The 9,224-nt window shown below is 39.6% G+C and overlaps 1 pseudogene; it reads right to left on the bottom strand.

Annotated features, from left to right (window-relative positions):
• Nucleotides 1-2,515: 2,515 nt before the first annotated feature.
• On the bottom strand, nt 2,516-5,658 carry LOC125004058 (annotated as a pseudogene).
• Nucleotides 5,659-9,224: the final 3,566 nt, after the last annotated feature.

Here is a 9,224-nt window from a genome sequence, read left to right as displayed (position 1 = left end):
TCTCTGTGCAGCCATCTTTACTCATATTCACTGACTCTTTCATTCTCCTCAATCTTCAGTCGTCCTTCTGGATCATCTGCTGAATTTCATCCTCTGTCTTCCCAGCTCGCCTTCTTTCCTTCATATTCTTCTTTTTAGAGGAACAACAACTCATGTTTCTTGTGGTCTTAAAACTAGAGCAGAGCATGCAGACACATGTCTAGGTCAGTCTTACGAGACAGCTCCAGAGGTTTATCATGCTTCCCTACTCATCCTGTCTTCCAGGTTGTCCACAGGGTGGATCAGCTGATGTCTTTTCAGGCGTGGCATTTGTCAGGTGAGGCTCCAGGTGAGAGTCACTGTAGGAAGCAGAACACACCACAGCAGGAATTCAGGGTCCTTCATTTTTGGTTCCAGTGCAGACGTCACAGGGAACTTCTCTGGTTTTGGCAGTTTTGCTCTGAACTGCTGGCTTGCTGGCTTTCTGTTGAGCTTCATGTCTGAACAATCAACAACCAGCTCAGATAACAAAACTGTTGATGTTTGTTCAGGTCTTGTCTTCATAACTTTTTTACATCATTACACTGGAATCGTGTCCCTTATGATCCAGTGTTGAGTGATGCAGTGTTTACAGAAGTTGTGTCCACATGATGTAGTGACTGGATCAGTGAACACATCCAGACAGATGGAGCACAGAAACTGATCTTCAGATCTCACACATCTGGCAGCAGACATGTCTACACACTGATAACAAGAGAGAAAGAGAGAAAAACACAGTTTAAGTAGAGATTTATTGATTATTGATGAATTATTGAACTTCTAAAGAAACATGCTGAGTCAGTGTGAAGTGCAAAGAGTGGAACTTCCTGTTGGACCGAAGCTCTACGTTTTGATGCTGGTTGTTGAAACACAGTAAATATTATCAACTGTACTCACCAGTATTTGAGTCAGATATTGAGAAAAAACAGACTGATTCAGTTGAATTTTCTTCAGACAAAAACATAGATATCTGTCTGGACTGCAGCTCTGCCGTCGCTCTGACAAACTTTCACTTTCATTTCAGTAAAGTGACGTTGACTCTGGTCTTTCCAGTTTAGCTCCTCCTCTGACTGCAGCTCTGTATCATGACTCATTTATTGCGTCAAGTTCAGACATGAGTATAAGAACAAATACACAATAAGGTACTGCACCATAGTTTTTCTGCCTGAAATAAAGACATGGACATAGTCTCTGTCACAGAGTCTGTAGGAATCACAAGTCATTACACCTTGAAAATAAAATCTAACAGTTGTATGGGAAATGAGATAGAGTAAGGGACAAAACAAGAGAGAAGGTGGTCCTTGTCACATGCTTTATGTAAGTACACCAAGGTTTCTCATAGTAACCTGCCATCCAGAGAAAGATGATGATAATGAGATGAGATGTTTAGGGCCAAATACAATGACTTCTGTTTGGTCTGAGTTTAAGAGTAGGAAGTTGAATAAAATAAAATAAAATAAAATAAAATATTATTCATACCTCATGGGGAAATTCCATCTCTGCATTTTGATCCATCGATTTGTTCACACAGTAGTGTGTACAGTTGGAGCAGGGGGCTGTAGCTTCAGGTGGGCTTCACCCAGGGAGCAAATTGGGGTGCTACTCAACAGCTCCCACAATTATACAGGTATCCCAGTTATAGGTCATCCTTCATATTTTTAAGACTTGGGGTTTAACCAGCTGATTAGTTTCATCTGGAGTCTTGAATAAATATAGCTGGGTGTCATCTGCATAGCAATTGGCGTTCATGCCATGTTTCCTAATAATATTACCTCGCTGAAGTGTGTTATTATAGTGGATTACATTAATACTAAATATACTTGTTGAACTTGTTCTCTGTTTCCAAAGCATTTCCCATGATTCACCACATTTTATGATTTGTGATTTTAATACTTGCAGTTTTATTTATTATTAGCATTTATTTAACAAGGTCTATGCTGCCAAGATAAAATTATATCTTTTCCAAGGGAAGCCTGGCCAAGAAAGCAACCTAGAAAGTTTCGACACTTGGGAACAAACAGCAACTTACTCAATAACACAAATAAAATACATGGAAGATAAAAAGAAAACAGGAGTAAGACTGTGGATTTACATTAAAACAAGAACAAGTGCGATATGTAACTGCTCCAAAGTCTCTCGCATGGGTTTTCAAAGATCTAAGGGCGATGAGTTCCTTTTATTTTAATGTTTTCTGCAATGAGTTCCAAGGCGGCCTGCTGCCAGAGACGGCCACTCAGCTTCTTCATATAAGGTGCAGTGATGATGATATGAACTATGATGAACCTTAAGGCACCATGATTCACTGGATGCAGATATCACAGACAATTTGAAGAGCATTTATACATAAAAGTTCACCATAATCAAGTGTAAGGAGGAAGATGGCAGCAACCACTTTATCCTGGCAGCAAAAGAAAAACAAGAAGTGTGGTGGAAAAAAAATTCAAGTTTCAAAAGTATTTTATTTTATTTTATTTTATTTTATTTTATTTTATTTTATTTTATTTTATTTTATTTTATTTTATTTTATTTTATCACCACAAAAACCAATATCAACAACAAAATGGCAATAAAAAATTGAGGCTACAGAGGTCATCAAGCTACATATGGCCATGTCTCCTGATACCACTTAAACGTCTCCTGTCCTTCATCTCAGCACCAAACACTGGAGATTACTGTGGTTGATGGAAGTCGAATGACTGCACCACTAGGTGACAGTAGGTGGTTTTAAAAGAGGCTACTAAACATCTGACAGGAGATGTTTCCATTGGTTCACATGTGGTGAATGTTTCAGTGATTCTGTTGTCTTATGAAATATGTGACCTGTATTTCAGTTAACTGCTTTCTTTGGAAATGGTTACTAGCTTTGTGGCCATTGTTAGGAATAAAATTGGAGTTAGTTGGAAAATAATTTGCTTGAGACTTGGAATGAATATAAAATGACAAAGGTTTATCTTTTATTGATATTTAATTAAAGGTTTTGAATCACATGTATGAATGAGAGGAACTCACAAAACTGACTACAGGGACCAGAACAGATAACATATCAGGATGAACAGAGGAAAATTACAACCAAAGATAAGATGTTACAATCGCTTGTGCCAAGATCTGAGACAAAACACATTTAGAAGCCCAGTTCATTTGAAAAACCAACCAGCAGGCTGGCAGCCAGCAACCAACTTGCAACCAACAAGAAGACACCAGCTAACAAGCCTAGCCAACAGCAGCAGGCCTACATAATCCCATCCCCCAGTAGAGTGTGAGTGGGAAATGCCAGCATTTTAACTACACTGTCAGTAGTGGGTGTTTATTCATTGATCTCAAAGCTTCATCATTAAATGGATCAGACAGTTTGATTGACAGGACAGATGATCAGAGGTGCAGAGTTTTTACCACCATCATTAAAACAGGGACTGAAGAATGGATAAAGTTTATCACTGAAGGAGCAGCCAGTAAAGGAGTAGATAAGAGCTGCAGTATCTACATCATGAAAGGAGACCAGACCCTCCTCATAATCCACAAACACCCCCACCTTCTCAGGACGAGAACCAAGAGAGAGTCGCACTGTTGTATCCTAAAGTGCTTTGTATTCATTTCCATTTCTCAACCTAACAGACCAGAAAACCATTCTGAGGCCTCAGTGTGATGTTTCCCTTCCTGTTGATTGACCCTCTGGCCACTCCTAAAGTCCAGTCAGTCTTTCCTTTAACCTGAACCTGAAAATAAAATCTACCTGAAGAGAAACTCTTCTTGCCTAAAACACTAACACATGTAGAAAATCTCTCTGGGTTTTCTGGAAGATTCTTCCTCATGTCACCACAGTGAACTTGTTTTCCATTATCCGACAGGATGAGTGCAGGATTTGCTGTAGCAGAATCTAGAGTCACATCCACTGCATACTGCTGGACCCTCTTCAGCTCAGCCTCAAGAAGCTTCTTCATGTCTTTACTGAGTGTTTCCTCCAGCTGAGTCACAGCTTTGACCACAGTCCCCTCATATGATGGTGGACGGACGCTGACCTCTGTCCAGTCCTTGGTGGGTGGAGCATCTTTCAGGAAGGAGAAGCTATGGAGGAGGTGGAGGTGGTCTTCAGAGCGTGAGAGCTGCTTTACCTCAGAGCTCCTCTTCATCAGCTCAGAGACTTCCTGTTCCAGTTCTTTGATGAAACCTTCAGCCTGTTTCTCTGTTGTTTTCTGTTTGTCTTCGATCTCCTTTATGAACTGGTCCAGGCCTCTCTCAACAGACTCCTTCAGAGCAGTGAAGACCTGAACACCTTCTGCTTTCTCTCTGTCTGCAGTATCTTTACTCATCTTCACAGACTCTTTCATCTCCTCAATCTTCAGTCATCTCATCTGGATCATCTGCTGAATTTCATCCTCTGTCTTCCCCAGCTCTGCCTTCTTTCCTTCATATTCTTCTTTCAGAGGAACAACATCATGTGTCTTGTGGTCTAAAACAGAGCAGAGCGTGCAGACACATGTCTGGTCGGGCTTACAGAACAGTTTTAGACATTTATCATGCTTCCTACACATCCTGTCTTCCAGGTTGTCCACAGGGTGGATCAGCTGATGTGTTTTCAGACGTGACACTGTCAGATGAGGCTCCAGGTGAGAGTCACAGTAGGAGAGCAGACACACCAGGCAGGACTTCAGGGCCTTCAGTTTGGTTCTAGTGCAGACGTCACAAGGAACTTCTCCTGGTTTGGTAGCTTGTTGCTCTGAGCTGCTGCTGCTGGCTTTCTGTTGAGCTTCATGTTTGAACTGAGCAACCATCTCAGATAACAAAGTGTTAATCTTCAGGTCTTGTGTAAAACATCTCTTTACACAGGGGACACTTACAAATTTCAGTTGTATCCCAGTGTTGAGTGATGCAGTGTTTGCAGAAGTTGTGTCCACATGATGTAGTGACTGGATCAGTGAACACAACCAGACAGATGGAGCACAGAAACTGATTTTCAGATGTCAGATATCTGGCAGCAGACATGTCTACACACTGACAACAAGAGAGAAAGAGAGAAAACATATTTTAAGTACAGATTTATTCATTATCTCATCTCATCTACCACTTATCCTCACTAGGATCACAGGGTTTGCTGGAGCCTATCAAAGTTGTCATTGGGCGAGAGGTGAGGTATACCCTGGACAGGTCACCAGTTTATCACAGGGCTAACACAGAGACAAACAACCCAGAAAGGCCTAAGCTGGAGTCAAACTTTGGCCTTCTCGATTTATTGATTATTGATGAGTTAATTGATTTCTGTCAGACTTCAGACATAAGGAACCTAAAATACACAGAGATCTTTGCTTGTTTAATTCCTATTGTCATTTTATAGCAGCTCATAAAAAGAGGTCAAAATGTCTGTTTTACAACCATCTGCAGCTCCACCTTAGCCTAACATTCAGCAAACTCTCCTGATTGCTGTTTTACTGACCTCAGGTGGAAACAGAGAGGAACTACATTTTTTTTTAAGATTTTATAATTTGTTCTAAAGCGCTAATGTCCGGATTGAAGCTGTAAGTTTTGATAATGGTTGTTGAAACACAGTAAATATTATCAACTCTACTCACCTCTATTTGAGTCAGATATCTAGAAACAACAGATGAACTCAGTTGAATTTTCTTCACACAGAAAAAGCAGATTTGTCTGGACTGAAGCTCTGCCGACACTCTGACAAACTTTGACTTTCAGTTCAGGAAAGTGACGTTGAGTCTGGTCTGTCCAGTTTTACTTCGCCTCTGACTGCAGCTCTGTTTGCCACACTGTATTTCCTGCTTCAAGAAGTCAGTATAAAAACAAACACATTGCACAACATTTTCTCAGTTTGAACTATAGACACAAACATAGACCCTTTTACAGAAACCTTAGGATGTCATTATATCTTGAAGTACATAAACTGAAGGGGAAGAGAGATGAAGAGAGGGGCAGACAACTATTAACATGCTATGAATAGTAGGGTAAAAGAAATTTAATAAGAAACTAAAGGATAGGAGCTCGATGCGAGAGAGAAGAAATTAGATGTGCGACAGGATGTTCTCAATTTTGATGATATTATGCATCCATGTGATCCAGGGATCTTGTTATTGGAAAGGTGCCAACTTATCCAAAGACCTTGGTAAATTGGTTAATAACCCTCGCCCACTAGTCTGTCTAGTAACTAGGCTTTCCTCCATGAGAGTTAGCCAGGCACAGTCCAAAGAAACAATCCCGAGTCGTGCGCCTGTTGGCCCTCCACTTGGAGATGGAGTTTAACCTGCTGATTAGTTTTATTTGGTTTCATGGTTAAATATAGCTGGGTGTCATCTGCAAAGCAATGGACATTTTGCTGTGTTTCCTAATAATATTGCCAAAGGCAGTATAATCTACGTTTCTTTCTTCCTGATAGTAGTTAGCATAGCTTACAATTATTATTTAATTGTATTGAGGAAAGTCCTGGAAATGAATGAATGTTTCTCATAATATGTTTTCATGTCGACATGATGACTGAAATTTCATGTGTTGCTCTTAATTTTTTAGTTTAACATTGTGAGAAGTGTAACCATTATTTAATGCTCTTTAAATGAAAGGACAAAGCTCATATGTAAATCATAGTAAAGGCACAAAGACCAGTTTGGCAAGAAATGGACACATCCCAGAAAGAAGTGGTGTGATATACTAGCGCCTGGCCAGTCTTAGCTCAGTTATATCTTCAGTCTTAAGTTCACTCTTGGTCCACTTCTTTTTTAGTCTTTGTTTAGTTCTGTCCTTTTCCTAGTTCGTCTTTGTGATAGTTTTCCTTTTAACTCAGCGTTTTTGTTGCCCACCTATTGACGTGATTAAGGTTTATCCTTGAAATTTTCTCACCACATTGAATGCACAACTTTCTCAAAGTTCAAGCTCAATTTTGTTTGAACGATCAAGAGAGTCGTGCATTAATGATGTTTTTGTAGAAATTTTCGACTGGCCATCAGAAGTATTTTTGAATTTCATTACTGCCAACTACTTGATCTGCCACACGACATCAGACTCAGCCACACAGCAACTTCACAAGTGCCACTTTGTGTGCACAACACTGAAGAAGACTACTGCTGTAACTGATTTATGTACATAACCCATATATTTCACTTAAGTCTGTGTCAGAAAAGTCCTTGTGACCTGGATTAGATGATCACTGAGAGCTGCTTCTCTCAATCAGCTGCAAGACATCTGAGGGGAGATGTTTCCATTATTCATTCCATTACATTCATTCATTCCATTATTTCAGCAAACTGTTATTTTGGGGTTACTAGCTTTGTGGCCATTGTTAGCCAGGAATGTTACGAATGAAACTGGTGTTGGTTGGAAAACATTTGCTTGAGTCTTCGAATGAAAACAAAAGGACAGGGGTATGGCTTTTATGGATATTTTATAAAAGATTTTGAATTACATTCAAGTATGAATCACAGGAGCTCACAAAACTGAGCAGAAGGACCAGAAAATATGAGAGGATAAGACTTCAGGATGAACAGAAGAAAATTACAGCAGTTATGAACACCATCACATAATCACATCATTGTCCCTTTACAATACTTTTTCTGAAGTTTAAAACCATTCTTGTCAATCAGACTAAAATCTCCAGAGCTGCATTAAAGTAATACGATCTATGATAAATACGGAGCTGTTTGTGGATGGTTTCTGGATTTAGAGACCTGAAGGGAGTTGACATAACATCCCAATCACAATTATAACATCTGGATAATTAAATATTTCCCCACTAGTTACTGGCTTTTATAGAAGCATGTGAACATAATGAGGCCAGAACAGTGAACATTGACACAGATTTTCCTCACCTCCTCTAATAAACCTGTCTCCTGGTATGATTCTGTTACTTGTTAAAATCTTGTCATATTGAAGTAATATTGTTGGTGTCAAAATATGGATGTCATATTATCATTATCATATAATGATATGGATATCATTATAAAGATTGCAGATGATTAGGTTATTGTCAGCCTCCTGCAGGTCCAGGAAAAGGGGAACAGCCCTGTGATGGATAATTTCATTGAATGGTGCAATAATTCGTGCTTACAACTAAATGTCAGTAAAAGTAAAGAAATTACGATCAATTCTCTACAAAATCCAATATTTAAGTATTTGGGCACCATATGTGCAGAAAAACCAACCAGAGACTGCTGCTGAGGATTGATTGCTGGATTTTAATGTTGACACATAGCTTTCAAAAATGTTTCATTCATCCTTTATTGAGTAAATCTTAACTTTTGCAATGATTTGCTGGTACGCAAACCTTGGCATCACTGATAAAAAATTGTCTGGGGAATATTGTCAAACTTGCAAAAAATATACTGGCAGTAGCCTCTAGCAGCTTGACAATGTTTATCAAGCGTGAGCCATTCTGAGGCCAAAGGTCATTTCAGCCGACCCACATCACTCTCTGTATGCTGAGTTTTGACTACTATCTACTATCTGGAAAGAGGTATGCCTTCCCTAAGAGGGCCAAATCAAAGAAATATCTCAGAGCATTTGTTCCCTCGGCTGTAGGGTTTCTAAATAAGCTTTAGGCATGGCCTTGCACTGTAGGCTGCATATATGGTCACAATAACTCACCTGATGACATTTATTACTAATCTAATCTAATGGTCCTAGCACAGAACCCTGAGCAATTTCCTTTCCTTTTTTAAACTCCTTCATCAAGCTGCAGTCATGTTTCATTCAAACTAAATGTCTGGAGGAGGACCACGATGCCAGTGACCCCTGTTTCAATCCAGGGGGTCAAAGTGGACATAGTGGAGGATTATAAGTACCTGGGGTTTCACATTGATAACAGACTGGACTGGGGAAAGAACACAGACCCCCTACACAGACAGGGCCATCTTGGACAATAAGTCAAACCCACTCCATGACGAGCTGGCCAGACACAGGAGTTCTTTCAGCACTAGACTGATCACACAACGATGGACCACAGAGTGTCACAGGAAATCATTCCTGCCAGTGGCCATTAACCTGTACAACTCCTCACTGTGATGGTGCAGAACCCATAATATTTATAAACATATTAATACTGATAATGTGCAATAATTCATGTTGACCTCATCTCATATACCAGTACATATTCCCTGTACACTAGGGTACTCTGGTCTTACTATGTGCAACGATGTTTATCACTAAACCCATGTTTATAACTGTACTGATTCTGAGATGTATAACTTCATTATTTTCATATACTACTACTAATA

Source organism: Mugil cephalus, chromosome 2 (assembly GCF_022458985.1).
Source record: "Mugil cephalus isolate CIBA_MC_2020 chromosome 2, CIBA_Mcephalus_1.1, whole genome shotgun sequence".
Taxonomy (NCBI): Eukaryota; Metazoa; Chordata; class Actinopteri; order Mugiliformes; family Mugilidae; genus Mugil; species Mugil cephalus.
This window is presented reverse-complemented; position numbering and strand designations above follow the sequence as displayed.